General features: G+C 43.6%; 1 long non-coding RNA gene across 1 annotated transcript in view; it reads right to left on the bottom strand.

The window, feature by feature from the left end:
- The window catches only part of LOC140620215 (uncharacterized), an 85,850-nt gene that overhangs the window by 31,891 nt on the left and 37,075 nt on the right, over positions 1-16,884 (bottom strand). The window contains exon 10 of the long non-coding RNA XR_012019984.1: positions 10,920-11,060. This is a non-coding gene — a long non-coding RNA (uncharacterized lncRNA). The remainder of the gene's footprint in view (positions 1-10,919; positions 11,061-16,884) is intronic.

Raw genomic sequence — 16,884 nt, 5'->3', positions numbered from 1 at the left:
GAGGGGGAGGGAGAGAGAGAGAAAGAATCTTAAGCAGACTTTTGACCCATGAGATCATGACCTGAGCTGAAATGAAGAGTCAGACGCTAAAGTGCTCAACTGATTGAACCTCCCAAGTGCTCCCAGAGTGGTCTTTAAAAAAAAAAAAACAAAACCCCCAATACTTAGAAACCACACAAATTACAGGCAACTTAACTTTGTTAGGGATTTCTATTCTCAAGGAAACATTCCACTTTCCCATATTATTTTTTTAATTGGATTTAACTTTTACGTAGTATTTACAGGATACTCAGGGTATACAAAAGTTCCATAATTTCACAATTTAGGAGCCACTTTTGATTCCTGTCTCTCCGTTATTCCTTTATCTGTCACATCTGAGCAATCACTGAGTCCTGTAGACTCTGTCACACTTTCTACTTTCTTTTCCACCTCCCAATCCCCCGCCCCCACACCCTGCACCATTGTAGTCTGGATCATATCATCTTTCACTTCCAAAGCCCCCTAACTGATTTTCCTTTCTTTATGTTGCCCCTTCTACCTACTGCCAGCCAGTGGTCCTTTCACATGTAAACCAAAGCCCTCCCAACATTCTTTCAAAGCCCACAAAGACTCCTCATGTCCTTGAGATAAAAGTAGGTCTTACTTTGCCTCCTGCTCTAGACTCATTTTATACTGCTCTACTCTTGCGCTCTCCTAAAGGTTTCCTGAACTTTGGTCTTCTCTTACAGCTATACCCTGGTCCCAGGATTCACAAAAGCCATTCCTTGAAATGACTTGACATGCAGCATATTGTCTCTTTTTTCTGGCTGTCTCCTCATCCTGCCCAGCTCTCAGTCTGAACCTCTGCTCTTCAGTTCATCTTTCATAATTCCAAGATTTGGCTAAGTTTCTCTGTTATGTTTTTATTAGTATCTTTAATTGTCCTATCACAATCTTCAGTATACGTTGTTAATTCTTCTCTAAGTGTATCTTTCTCCTGGCTGACCAGTCCTGTCTTATTCCCTTCACATATTTCCTGGTATATAGAACAGAAAAGCATGTTTCAAACTTAAAAAAGAATTATAAAACAATCTTGAAAAAGAACGAAGTTGGAGGACCCCTATACTTTCCAATTTCAAAACTAAAAGTAATGGTAATCAAGACAGTATGATAATGGCATAGGGATAGATATATAGCTTAACAGAATATAATTGAGAGTCCAGAAATAAGCCCCTGTATCTATATTTAATTGATTTTTTAATCAAGTGCACTAAGCCTACTCAAGGGGCAAAAGATAGTCTTTTCAAAAAGTGAGGTTAAGACAAGAAGATATCCACATGCAAAAGAATGAAGTTAAATGTCTACCTCATACCATATACAAAATTTAACTAAAAATGGATCAAAGATCTAAACATACGAGCTGAAACTACAACATTCTTAGAAGGAAACATATGAGTAAATCTTCATGACCTTGGATTTTGCAATGATTTCTTTTCATTTTATTTTATTTTATTTTATTTTATTTTATTTTATTTATTTTATTTTTTATTTTTTTTTTTAATTTTTATTTATTTGTGATAGTCACAGAGAGAGAGAGAATGAGGCAGAGACACAGGCAGAGAGAGAAGCAGGCTCCATGCACCAGGAGCCCGATGTGGGATTCGATCCCGGGTCTCCAGGATCGTGCCCTGGGCCAAAGGCAGGCGCCAAACCGCTGCGCCACCCAGGGATCCCTATTTTATTTTATTTTATTTTATTTTATTTTATTTTATTTTATTTTATTTTATTTTATTTTTTATAAATTTATTTTTTATTGGTGTTCAATTTGCCAACATATAGAATAACACCCAGTGTTCGTCCCGTCAAGTGCCCACCTCAAGTGCCCGTCACCCAGTCACCCCCACCCCCCGCCCACCTCCCCTTCCACCACTCCTAGTTCGTTTCCCAGAGTTAGGAGTCTTTCATGTTCTGTCTCCCTTTCTGATATTTCCCACTTATTGGCAATGGTTTCTTAGATGTGACACTAAAAGCATAAAATAAAAACATAAGAAATATTTAAAAAGCATAAAATAAAAATATAAAAAAGCATAAAATAAAAATATAAAAAAGAAAAAGAAAAGAAAAGATAAACAGGACTTCTTTAAAATTAAAAACTTTTGTGCTTCAAAGGACAAATGAAGAAAGTGAAAAGACAATACACAAAATGGGAGAAGATTTCTGCAAATTACATATCAGATAAGGAAATTGTATCTAGAATATACATATTTTTAAAACTTCTTATAACTCAATAATAAAAAAAAACCCAATTTTTAAAATGGGCAAAATATCTGAATAGACATTTCTCCAAAGATGATATAAAGATAGCCAATAAGGACCTGAAAAGGTGCTTGATGTCATTAGTCATCAGGAAAATACAAATCAAACCCATGAAAAATTGCCATTTAATACCCACTAGGATGTCTGTAATCAAAAAGACAGATAGGGGGCATCTGGATGGCTCAGTTGGTTGAGTGTCCAATTCTTAGTTTGGCTCAGGTCAAGATCCTGGGGTTGTGAGATTGAACCCTGCATTGGACTCTGCACTCAGCCCTGAGTGTGCTTGAGATTCTCCTTCTCTCCCTCCCTCTCTGCCCCTTCCCCACTTGCATGCATGCACACGTTTCTCTCTCTCAAATAAATAAATAAAATCCTTTTAAAAAGACAGATAATAACAAGTGTAGGTGAGGATATGGAGAAATCAAACCCGTCATACACAGCTAGCGGGAATATAAAGTGGTAAAGATACTTTAGAAAACAGTTTGGCAATTCCTCAAGAAGTTTAACATAGAGTTATTGTATGAACCAGCAATTCCACTCCTAGAGAAATGAAAATACACATCCACACAAAAACTTGTATACAAATATTCATAGCAGCATTATTCATAACAGCAAAACAGTGACACAATCCCAATACCCATTAACTGATAAATGGATACACAAAATGTGGTATATCCAAATAATGGAGTATCACTTGGCCATAAAAAGAAACAAAGGTCTGATACATACTATAGTTTCAATGAACCCTGAGAACATTATGCCAAGTGCTAATAAGAAAAAGAAGCCAGTCACAAAAGACCACATATTATATGATTCCATTTATATGAAATGTCTGTAATAAGCAAATTTGTAGAAATAAGGAATAGATTAGTATTTGCCTAGGGCTCTGAGAAATGGGAGGATTGCCTAATGATAGAACTAAAGGGCAAAGCGTTTTTTTGGGGGATGATGGAAATATTCTAAAATTGGCTGCAGCATTTGTTGTCCAACTTTATGAATATAATTTTTAGAAAAGTTGAATTGTTCATGTTAAATGGGTGGGCAAATTGTATGGTGTGTAAATTATATCTCGATGAAGCTGGTACAGAAAAATGAATTATAAGTGGAGAAATGAAAATAACATACGGAAAGGAGGTGGAAAGGGGCCAGAGGTTAAGGGGGAAAAAGACAGAGGGGAAAAAAAAGGGAAAACATTTTTTTCTAGGCTTCAGTTTCTATAGCCAGAGCGATAGCTCTTCATAGGGTATTCACACAGTGTTGGCGAGGCTTCCCCTGGCTGTGTTCAGACACTTCTCCAAGATTTGCTTACCTAAGAAATACTCATTTTGTTGGCAGCACTTCAGTTAGGCTCTTGGCCTCTTCTCTCCCTACATAAGACATCACCAAGAACAGATTTTTCCTCCAAGCAGAAAGATTTAAGAGAAGAGAGCTCTGCCCTGACAAGACTCTTGGTGGGGAACCATTCTGCCCTCCCCCACCCCCAGTAATCTAACTTAGCCCCTGTAATGGATGTTGTCATATACATAGAGATATTCCTCCCAGATAAAAGGACTCTCAATTGTTGAAAGGTATAGTGACCCAGAGTTTTCAGGAGTCACCTCTGTCTAGGAATTGTCCTTGATAAAGAGCGCCTCCTTACCCATGGTTACACCATTTTCCAGTGGCGGTCGTCAACCAATGACTGGTCAATACAGGTCCATAAAGGCCTGACCCCCTCTGCCCAACTCCAGACAATTAAAAAAGCTGGCCCAATGATGTCGTTCAACAGATGAATGGATAAAGATGTGGTATAGAATGTGACTCAGCCATCCGAAAGGATGACTACATATCATTAACATACACATGGATGGAACTGGAGGGTACTATGCTTAGTGAAATAAAGCCAATAGAAGAAAGACAATTATCATTTGGTTCCACTCATGTGGAATTTAAGAAACAGTGCAGAGGATCATAGGGGAAGGGAGGGAAAACTGAATGGGAAGAAATCAGAGAGGGAGACAAACCATGAGAGGCACTTAACTCTGGAAAACAAAGGGTTGCAGAAGGGGAGGTAGGTGGGGGGATGGGTGACGGGCATTAAGGAGGAACATGATGAGATGAGCACTGGGTGTTATACTATAGGTTGGCAAATTGAATTTAAATAAAATACTTTTTTTTTTTTTTTTTTTTTTAAAGTTGGCCCAGCTTCAGAGCTCCCTCTGCTGTTGACTGAAGCCTCTGGGGTGAGTGCATCCCAGCCTAGCTCCCCCTTGGCCCAAGTCGGTTTCCTTCACTGCCCTCCTTGGTGTGGATCCCAAGTCCACTCTATTAAACATCCACATGCTGATTTCCATCTCAGTGTCTGCTTGTCTGTCATTTCTGGATCTCTTTCCCTTGATTCATCTACTGGTCATGGATCATATTTCCTGCTTCTTTTTATGAATGATAATTTTTGATTGGCTCCTAGTCGTTGAATTTTTGTAGTTGGTATGATGGATTTTGTTATAGTCCCTTAAGGAGTTTTGAACTTTGTTTTATCATGCATTTAAGTTGCCTGTGGATCAGTAGGCATACGAAGGACTTCTGGAATAATGGATATTGTTCTTCTCTTTTTAAGCTCTGGGTGCTGGTTACATGGGTGTGTTTATTTTGTTAAGCCTTATTGAACTTATGATTTGTGTATTTTTCTGCATATAGGGTACACTAACATATATCCCACTTTAATAAATTTACGTAAAAAAATATAATGAGAAGAGAACATCTGCCTGCCTCCTTGTCCTTTACTTGATCCTCCCCAGATGATGAAGAGGGGCTTCTGTGTTTGTGACTGTGAAGACCTGACTTAGCATGGCTCCATTTTTAATTCTTCCAGGTGGCTGTAAAATGGTTGTATTTTGGTTCATTTTTCCACTTCTATCTTATGGTAAATATAGTGACTTCAGGTATAGCTGCCTTCTAAAAGGCCCATTCCTCTCTCCCTGCTACTAGAGCTCAAGGCACATGCACTCCAAGGGGTGATTCTGAGTGAGTTTTCAGAATCTCTCCCAGGTTAAGTCATCCCATGATCTTGGCTTGGAATGGACTGGATTGTGACCAAAAACTCAAGCTATTGTCCTTGATTCAGTTTTGCCAATCACAAGATGGATAATTTTATCTCTATCTGCCAGACTTCGATATCTCTTTCTTTATTGGTTTGAAATTCATAAGGTAAAGAGAAAAGTATTTTTTAGAGTGCCCAAGAAACCCCAATAAGACCTAAAATGCAAATCAGATATTGTATTAAGAAATGAGATTTGACATATTTGACCCTTCCATGTGACTAAAATTTGAATTTCATTTTAAAACATGAAAATAATGATGTGTCTTTTTCTGAACCACTGGAGTTGAAATTTTACACATGGATAAGTTCCACTGATTTCACATGATTAATTTCTCATTAAGATGGTTACCGTAGCAACTACTACATCAAATAACAGTTTTATAACTTTGACACACAGAGAAACTTCTTAAGTACTCAACAGCATTAAGTAAAAAATGCTACCTTGGAGTGCCTGGGTGCCTCAGTTGGTTGAGTATCCAACTCTTGGTTTCAGCTCAGGTCATGATCTCAGGGTTGTGGGATCAAGCCCCATGTGAGGCTCTGTGCTCAGTGTGGAGTCTGCTTGAGATCCTCTCCCTCTGTTTCTTCCCCCCTGTATGTTCTTGCTCTCTCTCTCTCAAATAAATAAATAAAATAGGGACGCCTTGGTGGCTCAGCGGTTGAGTGTCTGCCTTGGCTCAGAGTATGATGAGTCCCATATTGGGCTCCTGCATGGAGCCTGCTTCTCCCTCTGCCTGTGTCTCTGTCTCTCTCATAAATAAATAAATAAAATATTTTAAAAAGTTAAAATTAAAAAAATAAAATCAATCTTAAAAAAAGTAAAAAGTGATACCTTTACTAGCTTACTAAAATTTTTACATATCAAATAAAAATTGCCTATCAAATATGAAATTCTCAAAACTATAGATGTGACATACACAATATATAATTATCTTCTTATAGCTGAGTGGGCTGCTCTTATGACTTGTGGTGTAATATCCACAGATTTTTTTATTTGATCTTTCCCAAGCAACAGAAAAAAGGATGCTGTTGACCTAAACATGCAGTATAAACTTCTATAAATATGCTGTCAATACAATAATTCCATTTCTATAAATATTTATTTTGCCAATCACGTTACTAGAATTTTGAGATATAAATCTATAAAGTAAAACATCTAAAGAAATTTGGAACAGCAGTCAGGTTGGAACCATGCACTTATTCATTCATTCAATAAATATAAAGCACTTACATTGTGCCAGGTAATTTTCTAAGAGAGGGAGTAGGGAGGGGTACACAGTGAGCAAAATGAGCAAAAAACTCTGTACTTATGGGAATTTATATTCTAATGGGAAAAAAGAAATATGAAGCACATAAAAAAATAACATATTTATCAAGCTATAAAAAGTGCTACCAAGAAGAACAAAGCAGAGGCATAAGGTGGGTGTGTGTGTGTGTGTGTGTGTGTGTGTGTGTTGTAGGGGGAATGGTTGTAATTTTTTCTTTGGTCACAGAAAATGGAAATATATTTAAAACCATGGGCAGCCTGGGTGGCTCAGGGGTTTAGCACTGCCTTCAGCCCAGGGCATGATCCTGGGGACCCGGGATTGAGTCCCACGTGGGGCTTCCTGCATGGGGCCTGCTTCTCCCTCTGCCTGTGTCTCTGCCTCTTTCTTTCTCTGTGTCTCTCATGAATAAATAAATAAAATCTTTAAAAAATAAAAATAAAAAAAAATAAAACCAATGAGCTGGGCTCCATTCAAATGATCTGTTTCACTGGCAGCATTGAAACCATCATGGTAGGTCTAGTCTAGGGTTTGCCTTCTTCCCTCGTTGGGGTGTTGACTTTGGGCACATCAAGGTAGGAGAGTCTCTTCACAGCTGTCTGGATGTGCCCTTGACACAGTGAGCACTGTGAGCACTGTGTGTTGTTGCTCTCCATTTCTTCATGACCTACTCAGAGGTGAAGGGCCGCCAATGGGGGCGTGGTGGTTGGGCTTACTCTTCCCAGAGCACTCTTCTGAAGGTACATGACTTGCCTTCAGAGTTGTAGTGTTCTGGGCCACTAGAAGGTGGAAGATGTGTAGATCTTTCTCTTCTTTTGGCTGTTGACTTCTTTCTGCATGGCTTTCTTGGCTTTAAAAGCCTTCTCTTTTGCTTCAGTTACATGGGTGTGTTTTGTTCTTTTTGCTTCAGTTTTAGGAAAACTTCTTTCCTTTCTGAATCATTTTTTACAAGAGACAGTTATAACTTCAGGTAGTCAAGAAAGGCTTCTAGAGAATATAGTATTTATTTATTATTTTTAAAAATTTTATTTATTTATTCATGAGAGACACACACAGAGAGGGAGAGAGGCAGAGACACAGGCAGAGGGAGAAGCAGGCCCCATGCAGGAAGCCCGATGTGGGACTCGATTCTGGGACTCCAGGATCACGCCCGCCCTGGGCCAAAGGCAGGCACAATAAACCGCTGAGCCACCCAGGGATCCCCCGAGAATATAGTATTTAGACAAAGACTTGAAGGTGGTGAGAGAGGTGGCGTGCAGATACGTGGAGCATGTGCAAAGGCCCCGGGGTTGGAAGTGTGCCTGGTGTGTTACAGACCTGAGGTAGACCTAAAACACAGATTTAGGATATAACGTACTTGTGGTTAAAAAGCACTCCCAAGACAAGAATGCTTAGACTTCACTTTGTATAACTAACCCATAAAAAGTACTTTTAACTAAAGTGTCTCAATTGTATTTATAAAGTATCTATTTAATCAAGATGACCATAAGGTAGAAAAGTTATTATGTCCATTTTATGCATTTCAGAGGAGAAGATAAAGAAGAAAAAAAAAGTTAAGCAATATGATTAAGAGCATGAGCATGGAAATTACTTTGCCTGAGTTAGAAATCCCAACCTTGGGGGCACCTGGGTGGCTCAGTCGATTAAGCGATTAACCCGGCTGCCTTCAGCTCAGGTCACGACCCCAGCCGGGGTCCTGGGATTGGGTGCCACTTTGGGCTCTCAACTAGGAGCCTGCTTCTCCCTCTGCCTCCCTCTCCCCTTACTTGTGTGCTCTCTCTCTGTGTCGAATAAATAAATAAAATCTTTTTTAAAAAATCTCTTTAAAATGTGGATTCTGGGGTGCCCGTTGATTCTGCGCCTATAACAATCTGAGGCTGGCCCACAGACCACACTGTCGAATCGTGGTTGTAAAGTTTTTAGAACAATGCCTGTCACATTGTGGGCACTAAATAAATTTGGCTATTATGCTTGCATGCCCTTTAGCCGGCAGGGAAGTGAGATGAAAAAGACAACAATTTCCCCCCATCCTTTTCTTTTCTTTCTTGTTTAAAAATTTATTTATTTATTTATTATCTCTCTATCATCTATCTAAGAGACAGAGACAGAGGAGGGCAGAGAGCAGGAAGGGGAGGAGCAGCAGAAGCAGGCTCTCCAGCAGAGGGAGGCCTTAGTGGGGCTCGATCCCAGGACCCTGGGGTCATGACCTGAGCCAACCGCAGGCACTCAAGGCCTGAAGCACCCAGGCTCCCCGCCCTCCTTTTCTATCAGGTGTTCCCTGACGACACCGCCTCCTAGAGCGGGATTCTCCTGGATTCTGAGCTCCAGCGAGGAGTGCGGATGAGGAGAACACGGTTCTCCTGTTTTTAAGTCTGCGAGCGCAGCGCTCAGGTCTCCGGTGTGTTGTAAGGGATCCAAAGCCCTCGGCACAAAACCGGATGAAAGAAATGTCCAGACCGGCTCAATAAATCATCCCTCTGGGGACGGACGGTGCTGCAGGAGTTTGCTTGCCCTTTGCTGCAGCGGCCCGTGCTCAGGTTATCACCCAAGAACCGGCAACTGCGCTCCAAAGCCCGGGGTCGGCGGCGCCCTGCGGGCGGACGCCACCCTCCCTGCCCCGGCCTGCGGCCCGGCTTTACGTGCCCACGGCGCCCTCTACTGCTCCAGGGCGCAACCCTGCGCCCAAACCCAGTCCCCGCACCTGCAAATCCCAGGTCAGAAAACCCGATCCTCTGGCCTTTCAAGGAGAGGGGACGGCGGTGTAGCGGGTGTCCACGCCAGGAGGAGCTCTGGGCTGCTAGGCAGCCCACCAAGACCCCGAGAGGGGAGGGGAGGGGAGGGGAGGGGACCTGCTTGCAGTGTGTTGCCAGAGGAAGGGAAGGGAGGGGAGGTGGAGAGGGGAGGGGAGGGGAGGGAAGGGGAGGGAAGGGAGAGGAGGAGAGCTGATTGCAGTGTGTTGCCAGAGGAAGGGAGGGGGGGGAGGTGGAGAGGGGAGGGGAGGGAAGGGGAGGAGAGCTGGTTGCAGTGTATAGCCAGAGGGGAAGAGAGGTGGGGAGGGGAGGGAAGGAGGGGAGAGGCGGTTGCAGTGTGTTGCCAGACCCCTGTCCTTCCCTCGCGAGCACCCATTTACTCTATTCACCCCCCTTTTGTCCCCACTAACTAGCCTGGTGTTCATCCTCCTCCTCAAGGTTAGTTGTAGTGTCAGCCCTTTCCGCCTGCGCCCTCCTTCACCTGCCCTACCAGGATTCTCCTTGGGAGAAATACAGGGAGCCCCCCTGCCTGCTGAGCAGGAGCAGCTCTTCCTTCCGGGTGGTCGGATCCTTTCATTTGTGGCACCATCTTAACTTGTTTTCCATGCCTTTGATATAGTCACAGAGCTGTGCAACTGTCCTGTAATCTGATCTTACTTTTTTTTTTTTTTTAAGATTTTATTTATTTGAGAAAGAGAGCGCACCAGTGGAGGGGAGGGGCAGAGGGAGAGGGAGAAGCAGACTCCGCGCTGAGCAGGGAGCCTGATGTGGGGCTCCATCCCAGGACCTCAGGAGCATGAGCTGAGCCAAAGGCAGATGCTTAACTGACGGAGCCACCCAGGCGCCCCTCCATAATCTGATTTCTAGAACACTTTCATCATCTCAAAGGAAATTCCTCGCGCATTACCATTTGCCTGCCCCATTTCCCCCACACCCCTCAGCCCTAGGCAACCATTAATCTACTTCCCGTCCATAAATCTGACTGCTCTACACATTTCATAAAAATGGAGTCATAGGAGATGTGGTCTCTTCTGAATGACTTGGTTCACCAACACGGTTTCAAGCTGTAGCTGGAAGTCCTCTCTACTGCTGAATCATGTCCCACTGTCTGGATGTACAGTATCTTATCCATGTGCCAGTTTATGGACATTTGGGTTGTTTCCACTTTTTAGCTATATTATACATCATGCTGCTATGAATATTCACATATTTTTTATCTGGTTGTATGGTTCAATTCTGCTTGGGTAGACACCTAGCAATGGAATTACTGGGCCAGACGGTAACTTCATGTTTAACATTTAGAAGGAATGTGTGTGTGGGGGGGTCCTATTCCTTCACCTTCAAGTGGAACTTCATAATCCGCCCCCACCTAAGAATAAAGAAATATTAAGGGGGAAGTTTTTGTTCCCCTGACACTATGTATTAGAATTATGGTCAGGAGGTTTCTAACAGGCAAAGTAGTCAGGCTTGATTCTTGAAGAACAAAAGCCTAAGTCTTAACCCAGAGAAGTGTTCTTCTATATTACTCACTTCTTGAGACCGTCTGATCTTTTCTTTCTTGGCCGTTCTGAACATGGCCACCAGCATGCTTTCACACTCCTTGGAAGCATTTTTTTCTGACCCACCACTTTGAGTTAGTCCTACTTGGAGTTGTATGATTTCTAGGCCTTCCTGGAAGTAAGCAGAGTAGTCATGTTTGGTTTATTTACTTACTATTTTCAACATAGGAATTGAACTCAGGGGCACCTGGGTGGCTCAGTGGTTGAGCATCTGCCTTTGGCTCAGGTCGTGATCCCGAGGTTGTGGTATCAAGTCTCCCAGCAGGGAGCCTGCTTCTCCCTCTGCCTGTGTCTCTGCCTCTCTCTGTGTCTCTCATGAGTAAATAAATAAAATCTTTAAAAAAAAAAAAAGGAATTGAACTCATAACTCTGAGATCAAGACCTGAGTTGGACACTTGGGACACCTGGGTGGCTTGGTCGATAAGCATCTGCCTTCGGCTCAGCTCATGATCCCAGGGTCCTGGGATCGAGCCCCACGTTGGGCTCCCTGCTCAGTGGGGAGTCTGCTTCTCCCTCTCCCTCTACTGTCCACCCCACCCCACCCTGCTTGTGTTCTCTCTCTTTCTGTCAAATAAATGTCTAAAAAAGAGTTGGACACTTAAGTGATTGAGCCACCCAGGCACCCCTAGCGATGTTTGGTGTCTCAAAGCCATAATATTCATGTAACCAAATAACCAAGAATTTCTCCCCATGTAGCAGAGTGGAAACAACAGTAGAAAGACGACAGAGTTCCTGTTTTGGAGAAGTTTATAGTTCCGTTGGGGAGGAAAATAAGATCATAACTCAAAATATTACACGAGTGCCCAAATATCTTCAGCGTTGCATTGTCCTAGGGCCGTGACAGACAAACATTTCCAAGCCATGGCAAACGTAGACTATGATATCTGTATAGAGACAGGAATAAGTGTGTTGGGACTCTGGGATGTCCAGGCACCCCCAACCTCCCTGAAGTGGGTCACTACCTCCACTCACTTATAACCCACTGTGGGGCATATTGGTGTGACCGCATACTCGTGGTAAACTTTGGCCCTTTGGATAAATTCCACACTTTTTTGCTTGGCATTCAAGGCCCTCAGCACCCTGGCCTTCATCTACCTTCCTTTTTTTTTTTTTTTTTTTTTAAGATTTTATTTATTTATTCATGAGAAACACAGAGAGGAGAGAGAGAGAGGTAGAGGGAGAAGCAGGCTCCGTGCAGGGAGCCTGACGTGGGACTTGATCCTGGGTCTCCAGGATCACACCCTGGGCTGAAGGCGGTGCTAAACCGCTGGGCCACCCGGGCTGCCCTTCATCTACCTTCCTAGCCATTTCTTCTATGAGCCGTTGATATCTAACCACTTGGTTAGCTTGCCATCTTCAGAGCACTCGGTGCACTTCCTAGAACAGGTACCTTCTCCCAAATGAGGCCACGGTAGATATTTATTGATTGCTTGTTTGATTCTCACCCCCACATCCTCTCCCACATAAATTACCCCAGCCACTCAAACCTTCCCCATCCCGTCAAGTCCCTACTCATTTCCCTGTCTTTTGAGACATTCCCCGACCCCTCCAGCCCACAGGGGCCGCTCCTTTCTCTGCGTGCCCATGTCTCTCAGTATTTAATCTGCATGTTTGACTTGCGACAGTACACTGCCTCATAGTTATTAAACTATGTCAGGCACATAACTGTGGTCTGTCCAGCTGGAGCCTCAACCAGCTCCTTCAGGGCAGAGAAGGTGCTCCCTCTTGGGTGTACATAGCACCCCAGGAACTCCAGAGACTAGGTGGGGGGTGAAGGAAAGCCTGCCCAAGGGGGGCTTATTGCAGTGGCACCACATTCCATCTTATATCTATTACTTCAGGCTTAGATATTTCCGTACTTTCTCAGAATCTTTTTTTTTTTTTTTTTTTTTTAGATTTTGTTTATTTATTCATGAGAGACACAGAGAGAGGCAGAGACACAGGCAGAGGGAGAAGCAGGCTCCATGCAGGGAGCCTGACGTGGGACTCGATCCCGGGTCTCCAGGATCAGAACCTGAGCCGAAGATAGATGCTCAACCTCTGAGCCACCCAGGCGTCCCGGTTTCTCAGAATCTTTAAGCAAAAGCAAAAACATGACCTTGAAAGAACAGTATAAATTGACACACCCTGGTCTGCATCAGGATGCCAGGCAACAGTATTAACCCACCTGAGACAGAGTGCGAATTAACAGGCTCCCCTGATTGCTCTATAGTAGCTGAACAAGACGAGGGGGAGGGGGGCAGCAACCAGAGGAGGAGCTGCTGGAGGACTCAGGATTTAAAAGGAATCATCCAGCAACTGAAATAAGTGCTCTCCCTACATTTTGTCACACATACTATTACAAATCACACCCCTCTGTTCCTGGCAGATTAATATCCTCATACCTGTCTGCATTTTCATGTCATTTTAGGCCATTTCAGGAACATAGAATATTCCACGTAATTTCAGCTTTACTTCAACTTGTTTTTAAGATTTTATTTATTTATTCATGAGAGACACAGAGAGAGGCAGAGACATAGGCAGAGGGAGAAGCAAGCTCCATGCAGGGAGCCTGATGTGGGACTCGATCCTGGGACTCCAGGATCACGCTCTGGGCCAAAGGCAGGCACCAAACCGCTGAGCCATCCAGGCACCCCTTTACTACAATTTTTAAACAGCAGTTTGTTTTCTATCACTTATTCTAAAGCCTGCCCAGACCGCTCTTGAGATCCCAGGTGCCCCCAGGATCACAGGCTGGCCACCTCAATCCCAGCATCTTCAGTGACCTGAAGCCTCATACTATAGTTTCTTGTTTTACCCCCAACATGGCCAAAAGATGTTGACTCAAAAAGGAAATTATAGACTTTAAACAGTATATTACAGAAATGTAGAGAAACCAGGAGGGAAATGATGCTGATATGGTAAATGCTCCTGAATTTCCTCTGGGTTGTCTGTGCACTGAGGCTGGACCAGGGAGACCAGTGTAAAGAGGAGGGATGACATTTTAGCTGGGGAAGAATGGGACCAAGAGCTTGACCCCTTTCCTTTTTACTTCAAATTCCTTAAACTTTGTTTGATGGAGAAAATGGGCCTGGTAGGAAGCCCCTGGGTGGGGTGACGGGGGCAGGTAGTATGGTGGCCTCTGCACCCAAGAGTTGGGATCAGAAAAGGATTGGGGGGGTTGGATCTGCAGCTGTCCATGGGACCTACACCCCCTTCCCCATGTGCCTCCTGAGAGCTGCGTTGAAAAAGCTGTAATGCCAGGATCGCTAGCCAACTTGGCTGGGTGAGACACTGAGGGAAGTAGCGTGCCACCGGCCCACGTCAAGAAAATATTGCTTTGCTTTGTGTGAGTGGTGGCTATTGCCACTGGGCAGGAAGCTCGGCCCCAGCAGCCTCTCCCCACACTTGTCAGACCTCATCAGCCACATCAGGCCTCTGGCTTCAGTAGTGATGGTGGCGGCGGCAGTACCATGAAGCATCCTCTGGAGCCCTCAGCATCAGTGTAAGGGACCATCCAGCCTCAGTTCTGGCCTCAGCAGCAAGGAGAGAGTAGCCAGGGCTACCCCTCTCTACACACATGTGCACCCAAGGCACTCAGGGTCATAGCCCACAAGGGCCTCTGACAAGGCTGAGGAAGGGAGGATGGGACACTGGGTGGAATGACATCATTTCTGCCCCAAGTAGGGGAAGCAGGACATACAGATGACACATACACATCAAATACAATACATGACACTCGTTAATATCCTACAGCATAATGCAGTCAGTGCCATGACTGTGTACAGGACGCCACGGGGGGCTCAAAGGAGGGGGCCTAATCCAGGCCACTATGCATGACCAAGTGAGTTGACACTGCACAGCTTGGACAAGGGGAGACATTCTGAAAAACTATGCTGTGATTGGAGCCTGGATTGTGCGGTATACAAGGTGGACCTGCACCCAACCAGGTATTTGTACCTCGAGAGGAGCCCCATGTTGAGAGGTGGTGGCAAAAAGTGCAGGTGTGATGCATATACTGAAATTAAAAAAAAAAAAAAAAAAAAGAAGCAACAAGTTTTGGGATCGAAAACTGACTCTGACGTGTATTAACTGTGTGATCTCCCCCAGATTATAATTTATGTTCTGTAAAATGAGTGGGTGAGAGGGGGAAGAAAGCAAAATGCTGGAGAAGAGAGTGAGAGAAAGAACCGACCTGGCATTAAAAACCAGCGTTACACAGCATCTCTCATCACAGGATTACAGGATACCCTCCAAGGATCGTGCCTGTTGTAAGTAGGAGTAAAAGACGTTGTGGGAGGGATGCCTGGGTGGCTCAGCAGTTAGGTGCATCTGCCTTCTGCTCAGGGCGTGACCCCGGGGTCCCGGGATCGAGTCCCACGTCGGGCTCCCTGTATGGAGCCTGCTTCTCTCTCTGCCTGTGTCTCTGCCTCTCTGTGTATCTCTCATGAATAAATAAATAAAATTAAAAAAAAAGACTTTGTGGGAATCAGATGAAGGGAATGAAAGAGGGCGATTGAGTATCCATTAAACACCAATTCTTTGTATATATGCATGTACATCCTGTCTAATAAACCCTAAAATACTTGACTGGGCTGAGATTTGATTTCTGAAATGTGTATATTATTATTATTATTATTATTATTATTATTATTATTATTATTTTAGAGAGAGAGCCTGCATGGGCAGTGGGGGGGGGGTGCAGAGGGAGAAGGAGAGAGAGAATCTTAAGCAAGCTCCATGCCCAGCAGGGACCCCCACATGAGACTCAATCTCACAACCCTGAGATCATGAGCTAAGCTGAAATCAAGAGTTGGACTCTTAACCGACTGAGCCATCCAGGTACCTGTAAAAAGTGTACTTTAAATTTAAATGTGGGTATATAAAAATTTCTATTCTTTTTTTTTTAATTTCTATTCTTATTTTTATGATTATCTTTTCCCCTGCCCATGTCAAGAAAATATTGCTTTGCTTTATGTGAGTGGTGGTTATTTCAATTATAGATTTTCCATTTTCAATTTTCCTACACCTGCCACAATTTCCTTTCTTTCTTTCTCTTTCTTTCTTTCTTTCTTTCTTTCTTTCTTTCTTTCTTTCTTTCTTTCTTTCTTCTTTTTTAAGATTTTATTTATTTATTCATGAAAGACACAGAGAGAAGGCAGAGGGAGAAGCAGGCTCCCTGCAGGGAGCCCCATGTGGGATTCCATCCTGGAACTCTGGGATCAGGCCCTGAGCTGAAGGCAGATACTCACAGCTTAGCCACCCAGGGGCCCCCTGCCACAATTTTCTATCCTTGTTAAAAATACTCCTTTCTCTTGGAAGCTAGAAGCCTTCAGATTATATTTCGATTTCTTTCAGCTCTTCCTTTGCTTACTTGTGCTATAAGCATTTGGATTTGGTACCTCTTGTCTTTATTTGCTTATCAGTAACCCAAACTCCATGTCAGCTTTGCTTATCTCTGAATTTTCACCAAAATGTTGGTCATTGGGCAGCCCCAGTGGCTTAGTGGTTTAGCGCCTGCCTTTGACCCAGGGTGTGATCCTGGAGACCCAGGATCAAGTCCCTCGTCAGGTTCCCTGCATGGAGCCTGCTTCTCCCTCTGCCTGTGTCTCTGCCTCTCTCTCTCTGTCTCTAATAAATAAATAAAATCTTAAAAAAATATATTGGTCATTATGAGATACTCTCATTGATGGAAAGTAATGTGTGTGATCTGTATTATTTTCACTGAAAAAAAATGTTTTTTTGGTGGATTCCTTATGCAGTCTGGAAATTAAGATGCCTAGCTTATCCTTTATTCCATTAAAAACCATTTGAAGGGCACCTGAGTGGCTCCGTCAGGTAAGCATCTGCCTTCAGCTCAGGTCATGATCCCAGGTTCCTGGGATCAAGCCCTGGATTGGGCTTCCTGTTTAGTGGGGAGCTTGCTTCTTTCTCTTCCCTCTGCCTGCTGCTTCACC

Source organism: Canis lupus, chromosome 28, assembly GCF_048164855.1.
Source record: "Canis lupus baileyi chromosome 28, mCanLup2.hap1, whole genome shotgun sequence".
Lineage (NCBI taxonomy): Eukaryota > Metazoa > Chordata > Mammalia > Carnivora > Canidae > Canis > Canis lupus.
Note: the sequence above shows the minus strand (reverse complement) of the source record. Positions and strands in the feature narration are given on the sequence as shown.